A 14,951-nucleotide genomic window follows, 5' to 3' on the forward strand; every position below is an offset into this window, starting at 1 on the left:
CTCAAGTATGCATGGCCCTATTTGACTGCATTCCATGTTTTACTACCTCTGTTGTCAACAGTACATAGCTTATGATGTCTACTTCAGTGATACATATTGACGCAAGATGAACTTAATCTCATATTTTTAATCAGGTATAAAAGTAGCTTGGATTACTGGGTTGTTTTAATAGCACCCCTTATCGCTCAGTTGGGAAAGAATCTGCCTGCAATGCAGGAGATCTGGGCTCGATTCCTGGGTGGAGAAGATCCCCCGGAGAAGGAAATGGCACTCCAGTATTCTTGCCTGGAGAATCTCATGGATAGAGGAGCCTGGCGGGCTACAGTCCATGGGATCGCAAGAGTCAGACACGACTGAGTGACTTCACCACCACAACCACATTGTTTGAAGCTTTATCTACAGCTCAGATGAATATGGAGTGCTGCCTTTCCTGACAACTATTTCTGCAGAGTTAATAGGATTAACCAAATAAGTACTTGACTTTTATTCACCTAACTGATATCTCAGAATATTCATTGGCCCTATTTGATCTCATCAATCTCTAAAACAGAATAATATTATTTATACAACTCTTTATTTTGGTGTGCAATAAATCATCTTTCTACTTGAAAAGAGTAACTTTTCTATTGGTTTTGTTAGATAATATTTATTATTGTTTTCTACCTACTAGGAACCACTATGAGTTCTTTACATGTGTTCACTCATTTATTATCACAATCCCACTACTTAGGCACTGATTTATCCCTATTTCATTCAAGGTAATTGAGACATATGAAATTAAATAATTTCAACAAATTCAAACAGCTAATACCTGGTGGAGTTGGGATTTTATTCTAGGCAGTTGACTCCTCGCTGGACATCAGATCATAAGATAACCAACTGTCTCAATGTTTCTAGTACTGAGGGGTGTCCTGGAATGCAGGACTTTCAGTGCTAAAACTGGTATGTGTGTGGGTGCTAAGTCAATTCAGTCGTGTCCGACTCTTTGAAACCCTGTGGGCTGTAGCCCATCAGACTCCTCTATTCATGGGATTCTCCAGGCAAGAATACTGGAATGGGTTGCCATTTCCTCCTCCAGGAGATCCTCCCCATCCAGGAATCGAACTCGCGTATCTTCCGTCTCCTGCATTGGCAGGCAGGTTCTTTACCACTAGTGTCAGCCAGGAAGCCTTAAAACTGGGATAGCCCCAGACAAACCAGGATGGTTGGTCACACCGTAATTACTATGCTGCAGAATATATTTGTGTCCTTACCCCCCTCTTTGCATGGTGTGTGAAATATATCAAGTTAATGACTGACATCCATAGTTCCAGGAAACAGTAGACCCACGTGTCTGTACAGGGGTGTGAGGCTCTTGAGTGTCTCTACCCTACTTCCACCTTTCCATTCCAGAGTGTCCATCACTTAACATCATCATTTAATGTCCCCTTTCAGGAGACAGGACCCAATCTAAAGAGCTTGATTGTTCTAGAAATGCCCTGGATTTCCCCAAATATTCCACTACAAACTAGGGCAAGAGATTCCAAGACCCTGCCTCAATACAAATTGTCCCATTGTTCTTCTTCAGAAGAACATTCAGGTCAGCTCAGTTCTGTCAGTGAATCGTGACGGACTCTTTGCGACCCTATTCACTGCATCACACCAGGCCTCCCTGTCCATCGGAAAAACATAAAACTGTTAAAAAATAACTTCAGCTGGTGTGTTTCAAGTTTGTAGTAAGGTGTTATAAATTGACAACCCAACAAGGAGCTGGAGAGGGGGACAGGGACAGGAAGATAGAAGAGCTAGAAAATCTAGCAGGGATTTAAATCACTTCATAGTTTAAGACCGAGGAGGATAACACACTCAGTGTTCTTCAAACACACCCAACCTTTCACAGTTGCATGGAGGGGAATGCACGGAGGTCGTTGGTAGGACCCACCTGCAGACTACAGGCGTGTCAATAATTCTCACCTCCAAACCTCAAGAAGCACCAACTCTCAGTCTCCTAAAGTGTAACCATGAGAAATTCCTTCATGATAATGAAGCCTGTATTAACTGGCTCAGAAGGTAAGGAATCTGCTTGTAATGCAGGAGACACAGGTTTGATTCCTGGGTCAGGAAGACCTCCTGGAGAAGGGAATGGCAACTCACTCCAGTGTTCTTGCCTGGAAATTCCATGGACAGAGAATCCCAGTGGGCTACCGTCCATGGGGTTGCAAAGAGTCAGACAGGACTGAGGGACTAACACTTTCACTATTAACTAAGCTATCTAGTTAGATATGTAAATACTGAAATTTAAAGGATCCTTGACTAATTTATTCTCTCAGCATCCCTATCTCCATAGATAATCTCTTTATTTACCTGTTTCTTGTAGTAGTCATGTTTTTAAATAGTTATTATCTCTAGGTATTATCTATTGACATCCGTTTCTAACTGTTGAGATATGATGTTTTGGTTAATAAGAAGAAAAGAGAGGACCCGAGAGGTCCTTGGATCACACCTTGAGAACTGTTATTCTAGTTCTTTGATAATTCCTCCTATTTTACTATCCTCTCTTTCTGGAATTTTGTAGTTATATGTTGGATTGAATATGGACATGAATTTGAGCAAACTCCAGGAGATAGTGGAGGGCAGAGGAGCCTTGAGTGCTGTAGCCTGGCATGGAGTCACAAAGAGTTGGACACAAATTAGCAACTTAACTTCAACAAAATCATTTTTACTGTAAATTCACTGTATTTATTCTGAGTCTGTTATCTTTAAGCAGACTCATGTTCTTTTTTACCTTTATGTTTATAGTTGCTGGTAATGATACTCTGTATTTATTTTCAAAGCATCTTCACATGTATTATCTTATCCCTTTAATACTCTCCAGAGGAGGTTAGAACAGTAGGTATTTTCATACCTGGTCTGGTCTCTGAATGATAAAATCAAATGCAAAATAAGTTAAGCATTTCGTCCAATAATATTCAAGGAATTAAAGACAAAATTGGAAATAGGACTTGGATTTTCTAATTTCTAGTTTGCTTTCCACTATGCCAAACTACTCTTTTTTTTTTTTTAAAGGATTGCTCAGCTTAAATTCTGACCATGCCATCAACAAATAGAGTTTTCATTTCTGAAATTGTGATTGAAGGTTATAATAATCACCCTAGTTATGCATTCTTCACAGAATTGCTATGATTAATAAAATGAGTCAATATTTGTGAAATTGTCTTATAAATTCTATAGGTCAATACACATACTATGTATAAGTTTCCTACATAATAAAATAACCTACATAAACTTTAAAGTTTTTTTCTTCCTACTTAGACTTGTGGAAAAAATATATTAGTCATATGATTCCAAAACCAAAGAGAGGAAAAGAGAAAAATACAGGAAAATAAGTGCTTCCACAGCTGCCCCAATCCACATTCTTATCTCCTAGGAATGTGTATGAGTAACTATTTCCACATAGCCTTGTGTTGTCAAATTTCTGGATTTTTGTCTTTCTAAAAGAGGTGAAAAATAATAATCATGGCTGCTCTGGTTGCCTATTGCTATATTTCAAATAGTGAAAGTGAAGTCGCTCAGTCATGTCCGACTCTTTGTGACCCCGTGGACTGTAGCCTACCAGGCTTCTCCGTCCATGGGATTCTCCAGGCAAGAGTACTGGAGTGGGTTACCATTTCCTTCTCCAGGGGATCTTCCTGACCCAGGGATTGAACCTGGGCCTCCCGCATTGGAGGCAGACACTTTAACCTCTGAGCCACCAGGGATAATTCAGCCCATAATGGCACTCACAAACCTTCAGTTACAAGCAGAACATTGTGAGGACACCTCATCTCTGCTCCATGCAACTGAAACAGCTCAGTTGAAGCTGGAAGATCTGCTTCCAACATGGCATATTCACATGGCTGGAGAGTTGTTACTGGCTATTGGTTCCTATCCACACAAGCCTCTCTAATGGGAAGCTTGTGCTTTCTCACAGTATGGTGGTTCAGTTCTAAAAAAAGAGAGAGAGAGAGAGAAAGTATATGGAAACTGCCAGTGTCTAGAAGCTTTCACCCAGAAACTGATACTGCAGCATGGTTTTTAGTATATAAATTTTTGGTGGGTTTTTTTTTGGTGTGATTTTAAACAGGATTGTTTACTTACCTTCTATTTCTGATATTTGTTAATACAAAGAAATGCAACAGACTTCTATGTATTAATCTTATACCATGAACCTTTGCTAAGTTCATTTATTAGTGCTGGTGTTTTGTGGTGAAAACGTAAGGGTTTTTTTAATATATTGTATCGTGTCATCTGCAACAGTGACAATTTTACTTCTTCCTTTACCATTTGTATGTCTTTTATTTATTTATTTTTTGTCTGATTGCTGTGGCTAGGCTTCTCCTCTGCTCAGTGGCCATCAGCACCCTATCCAGGGTGGGAGGGGTCCTCAAGTTGCTGGGCAGAAGTCCTGAGTGCTGGATTTGAGCTCCCTCTGTTCCCTTTAAGTGTGTGCTCCTTTCCTCCCAGAATCAGCAACCTCAACCCAGAGAGGAGTAGTGCTAGAACAAAAGGCACTGGTGCAAGTGTCCAGCATGGATCTAAGTATGGACTGCGGCTGCCCTGGTCACATTTAGTCACTTGGCTTCTGAGGTGCTGCCTGTTTGACAGTAGTGACTGTTCCCCCGCCAGGCTCAGATGCCACTCCAGGTCTCAACAGCCTTTGTCCCTCACAACTGAGCTCTCCCCTCAGCCACTGCCACTCTTGCTATGGTGTGGAGCTATGTTCTGAAACAGTCAGGGACCAAAGCAGATGCTTAGCTCAGGCTGGAGCACGCTCCAGGGAGCTTGCAGGAAACCTACCGCCATCGTGTGCAATTTCAATGTGCCCTCTCCACTCTGTTTCTGGCATAAGCAAGCATATGCATACTCTTCACAAGCGGAGTCCAGGCTTCCTTCAGCCCTCCTGTTAGTCCCACTGCCCCTCCAACCAACAAAGGGACTTATTTCCCCTGTGTCCAACCCCAGGGCTGGGGTGCTCAATATGTGGCTTTAACTGCTCACTCCCCAGGGAGAATCTCCACCCAAGTAATGTTTCTCTTCTTTTGATTTCCTTCCCAGGGACACAGTTCACCAACTGATTTCTTCTCTTCCCTTTCTACCTGATTCCATGTGGCTCTTTCTTATAACCCTGGTTATATAGGAAGGAATCTTTCTTCCAGTCCCCAGTTAGTTAGCAGTGAGAATTGTTCCATATGTAGCTATATGATTGACACATTCATGGGGGGAGATGAGTTCTGCATCCTTCTACTCTGCCATCTTGATCTCCTCTCGGGAACTACTGAATTCTGTTTGCTAATATTTAATTTTGGATTTTGAACTTTATTAATAAATGAGTCTGTTTATAAATTTCCTTGCTTGTGATCTTTGTCATTCCTTTGGTAAAAATGTTTTACTTGCTCCATTAAATGCACTTAGGGGCTTTCCTTCTTCTCTAAGATCTGAAACAATTTAAGTAACATTGGAATTAAATGTTTTCTAAATATTTAATAGAATTCTCCCAGCAAAGCATTTGAAGAAACAAAAGCAACTTTGGGGTTACCTTTTATATTTCTTCATTGGAAATCTATCTGCCTACATTGTTTTTTATCTGTCAAATTTTTGGTAAGTTTTTTTTTCAAAATATTTTTTATATTATTCAAGTTTTCAAAGTTATTTGCATAAAATTAACCGAAAAAAAAACCCAAACCTCAAGTTTTTTTTAAATTTCCTCTTTTTCTGTGAAATATACCTTAACATTTGTGGTTTGGAAGTTTTATAAGCTCATTTCCATGAACTGAAAGATTAAATTATTTCTATTTTTATTTCCAGCTTTTGAAAGAAAAATTTCCATAACATGTTAAGCTTCTGGGCTTTATTTAATTCTTACTACAGCACTATGCATAATAGATTTACTCAGAAAACAGTATTCTTATGAATATTAAAGTCCACTTTAATTGGGACTTAAGTGAAATTCTTTCGTAGAAGGACATCTTGGTGGTCATGTACTGAGAATTTTAATTGTTCAAATAAGGTCCCAAGCTCTTTACAATCCCCTCTTTACAAGAGAGGGCATAAGAAGACATAATTTATACTAAATGCACTTTAGCAGTGTGAAAATGGCCCTTATGCATTGAAGAATTAGTTCAATTAATACCAGTCTTTAATTAAGAAATTTTACTTTAAAATCCAGCTGGTGCTCACTTTTGATTGTTTATTCCATAACATTTGCTGTCTTTTAAATGAATTCAATAAGCTGCCAGCCTGTTCCTCATGTTAATCTTTTCAAGCATTTGGGATGTTGCCAGACCATGTCCTGCCATTATAAAATCATTCAGGAACAGGTTTTCAGTAACCAGTTTCCAAGAAGGAAGGAAGAAGGGAAGGGAGAAAAAGAAAGAAGGAAAGAGAAAACGAGAGAATGGACAAACCAACTACACATCTTACAAAATCCCTTCTGTTCATATTCTTTTATTTTTTCTTGCCTTATTTTGCCATCCCAGTAACTTTTGTTAAGAATGTGGTAATACATTTTAAAGGCTGTTATATCTTAATGTCACTTTATAATAATCACAACTTTTCATAAATTGTTCAGTTTTAGCTTAGTAATCCTAAGGAAGGATAGATGCCCACGGCAGCAAAATTGACAGAAGTGCCCTTTAAAAGTGCCAGAAATGACATCTTTAGTGCACTGGCCTGAGTCTCATTAGCTCTTTTCTGAGTGTGCTGATCAAGGACACAGAGCAATGACAGGAATTGTTATTGACTTTCACAATGAACTTTTCAGACTGAAGGTCATTCTGTGGAAGATGCAGAAATGATAGAAGGTCAGCAGTTATTTTAGCTTCATGGTTAGATTATCCCTAGTCTTGTTTAAATTGATGACGTATTCTTCATTGCTCGATCAAAGCAAGAAAGAAAATGTTCCTTAAACAATAGAAGCAGATAAAATATTTTCCAAATACTCTTTTGGAAGAATATGTTGGAAAGAAGAAGCTAATTTAGAAATAAATGGGAATAAATATAACCTGGTAATAAATGAGAAATTATTTTAAATTATTTATAATTTAGAAATAAATGAGAATAAAATATAAATATAATTATTAGCTAATCGATGTCCTGGCTTCATCCCTGATGGCCAGACTGCTGGGTTTCTTCATTAGATTTTACCCCCCAAAATTATATCTTGCCCACTAAACTATGAAGAGATGAGAGTGTGGGAAATAAATGGTGAAAAACAGTTAATGGTTTGTTTTTCATTTTCTTTCTTTTTTTCTTTTAAATGTTCATAGATAACTATACATAAATATTGACTGGCTCTTTTGCATGCATGAAAAGTACAATATTATACTTTACTTTTAAAAATTTTATCAGAGTATAGTTGATTCACAATGTTGTGTTAGTTTCAGATGGACAGCAAAGTGAATTAGCGATTTGTTATTGTTTATTCCTTGTAAATTGCTAAGTTGTGATCAACTCCTTGTAACCCCATGGTTACAAAGAGCCTGCCAGTTTCCTCTGTCCATGGGATTTCTCAGGCAAGAATACTTGAATAGGTTGCTCTTTCCTTTTCCAGGGAATTCACCTGACCCAGAGATCAAATCCGCAACTCTTGCATTGGCAGGCAGATTTGTTACCACTGAGCCACCAGGGAAACCTAACTCAGCTATATATATAGTCTCTATTTTTTAGACTCTTTTCCCATATAGACCATTACAGAGTATTAAGCAGAGTTCCCTGTGCTATACAGTAGGACCTTATTAATTATTTATTTTATATATAATATTGTGTAAGTAGTGTGTATATGTCAATCCCAGTCTCCCAATTTGTCTCTCCCCCCCTCACCCCCTGACAACCATAAATTTCTTTTCTACATCAGTAAGTCTATTTCTATTTTGTAGATAAGTTCATCAGGACAATATTATATTAAATACCAATTTCATCCTCTGAACTATGTCCTTTATTTAAAAAAAAAATCCCAAGATAATTCTAATGTGCATCTGGATTTTAAAAAGTGACTACATATTAAATGGTAGTTTTAGTGATGTAGAATTCTATTATTTTCTGTTGACCAATCTTAAAATGGTATTAAAATGAATAATAGTTACATAAGCACAATAGTAAAAGCTGTTTATCAGTTTTCATACTCAATAAAAAAAAATAAAAGATAATTACAATTGTAAGCCATAATGGAAACATAATTAACTTAATAACATAAAATAAGTACATATAATTTAGGGGGTTAAGTGGAGTGATGTATTATGTGAAAATGCACACATACACATATTTTCATTCACCCAATCAATCTGTCTTTTGGTTGGTGCATTTAATCCATTTACATTTAAAGCAATTATCAATATATATGATCCTATTACCATTTTCTTAATTGTTTTGGGTTTATTTTTTGCAGGTATTTTCCTTCTCTTGTGCTTCCTGGCTAGAGAGATCCCTTTAGCATTTGTGGTAAAGCTGGTTAGCTGGTGCTGAATTCTCTTAATTTTTGCTTGTGTATGAAGCTTTTGATTTCTCCATTAAATCTGAATAAGAGTCTTGCTGGGTAGAGTATTCTTGGTTGTAGGTTTTTTTCTTTCATCATTTTAAATATATCATGCTATTCCCTTCTGGCTTGTAGAGTTTCTGTTGAGAACTGAGCTGGTAGCATTTATGGGAGTTCCCTTGTATGTTATTTGTCATTTTTCCTTTGCTGTTTTTAATATTTTATTTGTCTTTAATTTTTGTCGGTTCAATTACTATGTGTCTTAGTGTGTTCCTCCTTGGGTTTACCCTGCTTAGGATTCTCTGTATTTCCTGGACTTGGTTGAATATTTCCTTTCCCATGTCAGGGAATTTTTTTAGCTATTATCTCTTCAAATATTTTCTCAGGTCCTTTCTCTCTTTTCTCCTTCTGGGACCCCTATAATGGGGATGTTGATGAGTTTAATGTTGTTCCAGAGGTCTCTTAGGCTGTCCGCATTTGTTTTCATTCTTTTTTCTATATTCTGTTTTGCAGCAGTGATTTCCATCTTTCTGTCTTCATGGTCACTTATTCATTCTTCTGCCTCAGTTTTATTCTGCTTTGATTCCTTTCAGTGTATTGTTCAACTCTGTTTTTTATGAACTATGTCTTTTTATGGATATTTCTTTCCTCTCATTTTTGGGAGTTTAGGAATTTGCTCCAAAGTTTATGTTACTAAGGCTTTTACATTAATTAATAATTTACATTATTTTTAATTATTCATATCTCTGTGAGAACCTGACAAAATCTTACATTTACAGGTGATTATTATTCAATACTGGTGAAAATAGAAATTATTTTCTGAAAAGTTTAATAATTAATTTCATTAGTGTATTCAGCTTAGCTCCCTGAATCTCAGTAACCTCACCTACAGGCTTAGTGTAGGATTAGTGCTGCCTTAACCACCTTGCATCGTGCACCTCTGGACTTTACATAAAAGGTACAAAATTTTATCTTGTTTAAACCATTGGTATTTTGAGACTCTGTAACATGTACTGAAACCCAATCTCTACAAATATGGGTGGCAAGCCAAAATATAGTGAAATTTTGCAAAAGATTTGTGTGTGACAGATCCAAAAATAGGCTCTGAAAGTAGTGAGAAGAGTTCTAACATTAGAACTTCTAATATATTTGTCACATGCAGGGTTGAGAACCAGAATCTCAGTTGTGATTCTACAAATCATCCCTGTGGTCTTAATTGGGACATAATTCTGTTTTGGAGGATTATATTTGGAGTCACAGATCTGACTTACTGTATTCATTCTTGTTAACTTCTGAGGGCTTTAAGCAGAACATCCTCTGGCTAAGACTAATGCCCCAGAGCTATCAAAATGCTTGTAAATAATCCTAATCAAGGCTTCTCCATACTTAGCTCAGAGCATGTCTCTTTTCTAGGTGATCCTATATGTATAAAGTGCCTGTGAAAGACTGCTTCTCCTGGATATGGGGGTAAAGATTTAACTAGTGTATCTGATTGATATTAGGCCATTTTAACTCAGCACTGCACTGACCGTTAGCAGTAGATGTTCTGCTGTAGTCTATAGTCTTTGTTAGAGTAAATATTCAGTTGTTGCTGTTGTTCACTCTCTAAGTTGTGTCTGACCTCTTTGCAGCCCCATGAACTGCAGCATGCCAGGTTTCCCTGTCCTTCACTGTCTCCTGGAGTTTGCTCTGATTCATGTGCCTCCTTATCCTTTGCCTTCAATCTTTCCCGGGATCAGGGTCTTTTCCAGTGAGTTGACTCTTCACATCAGGTGGCCAAAGTACTAGAGTATTGGAGTTTCAGCTTCAGCATCAGTCCTTCCAATGAATATTCAGGGTTGATTTCCTTTAGGATTAACTGATTTGATCTCTTTGCAGTCCAAGGGACTCTCAAGAGTCTTCTCTAGCATCACAATTTGAAAGCATCAATTCTTTGGCACTCAGCCTTCTTTATGGTCAATTCTCACATCCGTACATGACTGCTGGAAAAACAAAAACCATAGCTTTGTTGGCAAAGTGACATTTCTGCTTTTTAATATGCTATCTAAAATATTCAGAAGGTGATGGAATTTTCCATCATTTCTGTATCAGTTTGGATCTGTCCAGCTTACTGTTGTCATTGTTTTCCATTTCCTAAACCTATCAGAGCTCTCTATTGTTTATATTGATTTCCTCTGTTCATCTGGGGAATTTTGATAAAAATAAAAATAGTTTACAAGCATCCCTTGCAATTCCCTATTTTTATCTATCAGGTTGACAGAAAAAGGAAAGCTTCTAGCATATTTCAGGATATCCTTTCTTCTCCTAGTCTTTTGTTCTTGCATGTGAAAGGCACCTTTCTAGCTTAGAGTTTGTTGTGTGAATAAATCCTGCTTTATTAACTGACATCAGTGAATTAAGATGGTTTTTTATGTCTTCTTTTAAGCAACACCATCCCCCATCTTACCTTGCAGTCACTAACCATTGTAGTTTTTTTCATTTTTATCTTACACATTAATGACATTGTCCATTTCTAGTTTCAGTAATTTACTTGCCTTACTTGGCACTAATTTATCATTTTGCTTCACTATGTACCATTGCTAGTGGTAATGTAAAATGGGGCAGCTACTGGGGAAAACAGTGTGGCAGTTCTTCAGGAAATTAAATATATATGAATTTTTATACCATATGACCCAAGAATTCTACTCCTAAGTATTACCCAAGAGAAAGGAAAGACTACGTCCACACAAACCTGTATATGAATATTTATAACAGCATTATAGCCAAAAAATGGAAACAAGTGAATTTTCCATCAGATGATGAGTGGATGAACAAATAGAGTATATTCATACACTGAATATTATTCAGCCATATGAAGGAATGCAGTCCTGATACAGGCTACAACATAGAAGAACATAAAAAATGTGTTAAGTGAAATAAGCCAGAATCAAAAAGTCATATACTGTGATTCTATTTTTATGAAATGTTCAGAAAAGGCAAATCAATAGACACAGAAGGTAGATTAGTGGCTTCCAGGGGCTTGGGAAGAGAGGAGAAAGGGGACTAATGGGAACAGGGTTTCTTTTGGGGACTGTGACAAGGCTCACAATACAACTTTGTGATGGCTATAGAGTGTGGTGAATATATTTAAAACCACTGAATCATAAAAAAAATTTTAATAAATGATATATAAGAAATAGATTGTATATGTAATTTAAAAATTACATATAAAAACTTGCCATCTCACTAATTAGAGACATGCAATCTGAAAAGAGTATGAGATGAGGGATTAAAAGAGGAAAATAATGTGACAGATGATATCATGTCATCCTGAGCAGACGGGAAAGGAAATCCAACAAGGCCCCTTTCCCCTCATTCTTCAACCCTGTTCTCCCTGAAGCTGCAGGGGGAGAAGGGGAACAGCATCGAGGCGCAAGTGACAGAGTACACGGCAATCACCACTTACACTCAGACCTGTCCCTGGGCTAGAAAAATTCAGGGTAATCCCTGCAGGCTGGTCAGTGACAGTTACAGAAAGTGACAGGAAAGGCAGGAGGGGTTGCTTGTTAGCTGGTATTAATAAAAACCTAAGACCCATACAACATTTCAGCCCCTAAACATCTCACCCCAATCTACCCAAACAAAAACTTGCTAGATGTCAGTCAGAAGCACTCCACAGGCATCCATCTTGTTCCGTGGACCCTGACAGCTTGAAGCAGATTTGAACACAGACCCTTTAGTTCTATGCCTTTGAGGTTAGAAGACAAGAAACCTCACTTTCCTTCCAGCCGCTCAGGGCTGACTGGCATCCTTTCAGAGAGTAATCAGTTCCAGGCTGCTCTAGGAGCCGCAGCCCATCCCTTTGAATCTAACAGACCTAAGGGCCTTATAGGGGAAGAATGGAGAACTGTGCTGAGGCTCCAGCACCAGCAGGCAGCTGACTCTGCTGAATGTGGAGATGCGGCCACGGCCAGGAAAGGCCAGTCTCTAACCCCCTGCAAGCTAGATGCTCACACTCATCACCTGCTCAGATGCTCAGACCTACTCAGACCTATTCAGACACATCACCTGTGTCACCTCTACTGCTACCTCCACCTCCTCAGCAGTTAGTGGGCTGGAAACCATCTCAGCCCACCTGCTATTTGCCCCGGATGCTGCAATCTGTGGAGATGCCGAGCTCTTTCTATTTAGGCAGTGAAGCAGGAGCAATCTCTTTCCTCATCTCGGTTTATACAGATCTAGAGCAGAGATGGGTCATTTCCATCTTGCATTTCACAGCTTGGGAACTTTATTAAGCAACCTGGCCACTAAGACAAGAATTCTTGATTCTTCCTCCCTGGGCCAGTTTGTATTATTCATTACTTTGAACCCCCAAATCCCTTCTCTATAAAATGATAATATGCTAAGTCACTTCAGTAGTGTCTGACTCTTTGCGACCCCATCGACTGTAGCCTGCCAGGCTCCTCTGTCCACTGGGATTCTCCAGGCAAGAATACTAGAATAGGTTGCCATGGCCTCCTCCAGGGGATCTTCTCAGCCCAGGGATCAAAATTGTGTCTCTTACGTCTCCTGCACTGGCAGGCGGGTTTGTTTTTTTATTTACCACTAGCACCACCTGAGAAGCTAGTAAAATGATAACAATACTTAATTTGAAAAGTTGTTTGCACTCGATGAAAACAATTACAGCAGAGTACTTCACTCAATGCTGGCTCACTGTCTATTTACAATAAATGTTGCTATTATTATTGATGTTCTTACTTGTGTTTTTAACTATAGAGTCCTGTATACAGAGGCAGGCAAATTCACTAAAAATCAATTCTTGAAATGGTCAATTTGCAGAATGACCAAAATTTACAAACTGTAGTTTTAATGAAAATATTTTTATTACATGTAATCAAATATATCCTTTTGCATATTAACTAAACTGAATTTGATTGGCTACCTGATAAAATAATCCTAAAACAATGCTAAAATGGTGACAAATCACAAATTCACCAGACATGCCAATATGAACCACTTTTGCCATCAAATTTTTTGGCATTCAGCGTGCGACTTTTGCTTTTTTTAGGTGTTTTGTAATGAAGCTATTTCCAAAATGTAAGCACACTTAGAATCATTTTATCAATTCCCCAAATGGCACATCAGCCTTAATTTACATTTTTAGCAGCTGATTTTTAGTTTAACTAATTTACATTGTAAAATGCAGAAAATTAAATTTTTAATTAAAATTCATTTATAATTAGAATTAAATTGAATTTTCATTAAATTAAATTTAAAATTGAAGAGCATCAGAATTAATAGAGAGTCCTATCAGGCATAAAATGCTAATATTTTAGTTTCTATCAAGAATTTCAGAAAAACAGAAAGATGGGTAATGGTTTGTAGAAAATTTCTACTTAAAAACATAAAACAGCTCAAATCACCAGAAAGGCAGTAAGGATGTTTCACAGTGAACACTTTAATGGATTGGCAATTTGTTCTTCAAAATAATTTGATACTTAGTCATGATCAATATAAAATTGTGAGGAAAAATAAGAAAGCTAGCCAGAAATCCAAAAAAAATTAAATTTAGATGCTAAAGTTTTAGCAAAATGAAAATGATGCTTAAAAGCTTGAAATAAAAACTGATGTAAGCTGGTTTCCACTTGAGATGGTAAATATTAACTACGTTCTGAAAAACGTATTTATTCATCATGACTATACTTGGGCATTTTTCTAAAGGCTGTTAACAGCCATTTCTTTAAAACTCTTAATTCTCAAAATATTCACATAGGATTTCTGTAAAGAAAGGGAAATAAGTGATTTTAAAAGGCTCTGAATTCCACTTCCTTCTACATGACCTAGAGAGGGAGACGCTGCAGGCTGGCCCCAGGTGAGCATTGGGGAAGTCCTGCTAACAAAATAAGGCTGTCCTGACCCAGCTGAACCATAGGAACCATAGCACCACCTCTCCCAGCCACCCAAATAGAATGCCTCTTTGTGTCCCATGCCCCGGCCACACATGTCTACGGTCTGACTCAGGAGTTCCACTTCTATTTGCAGGAAGTAGAAGCTCAACTAAAGGAAAGAACCACTGAGCTGAACCTTGTTGAACCATCACTCCTAAGCTCCCCAGTGGGAAATGAGGAAAGAATTAAGTCATCAAATGATTAAACTGACAGAGAACCAAACTTAATGATTTACCATAAAATTAAATTAAAAGTAAAATGGAATGAATGAAATGAAACACAAGATGGGTTTACCAACTTGAAAATCAATAGCTTAACAACTTTTAGGAAATGTCCAAATACAGTTACCATTAGTTAAACATACATCTCTGAACATGATGCCTTCCTGTGGCCAAGATCTGATCTGTGTGGCAAGAGGCCTGGCCCACAGGTTTCATGAGTGAAAGGCAGAAGCTGAAACATACAAATCAGAATCACAGAATTCCATCCAATTGAGCACATGAGGAGGTGTAGAGAGAAGAAACCAGGAATGTAAG

General features: G+C 37.7%; 1 non-coding gene across 1 annotated transcript; it reads right to left on the reverse strand.

Moving 5' to 3' along the window:
- Window positions 1-3,664: 3,664 nt before the first annotated feature.
- TRNAW-CCA lies at window positions 3,665-3,737 on the reverse strand. Its single transcript has one exon. It is a non-coding gene; the product is annotated as a tRNA-Trp (tRNA).
- Between the last annotated feature and the right edge of the window lie 11,214 nt (window positions 3,738-14,951).

This window comes from Bubalus bubalis, chromosome 15, assembly GCF_019923935.1.
Source record: "Bubalus bubalis isolate 160015118507 breed Murrah chromosome 15, NDDB_SH_1, whole genome shotgun sequence".
Lineage (NCBI taxonomy): Eukaryota > Metazoa > Chordata > Mammalia > Artiodactyla > Bovidae > Bubalus > Bubalus bubalis.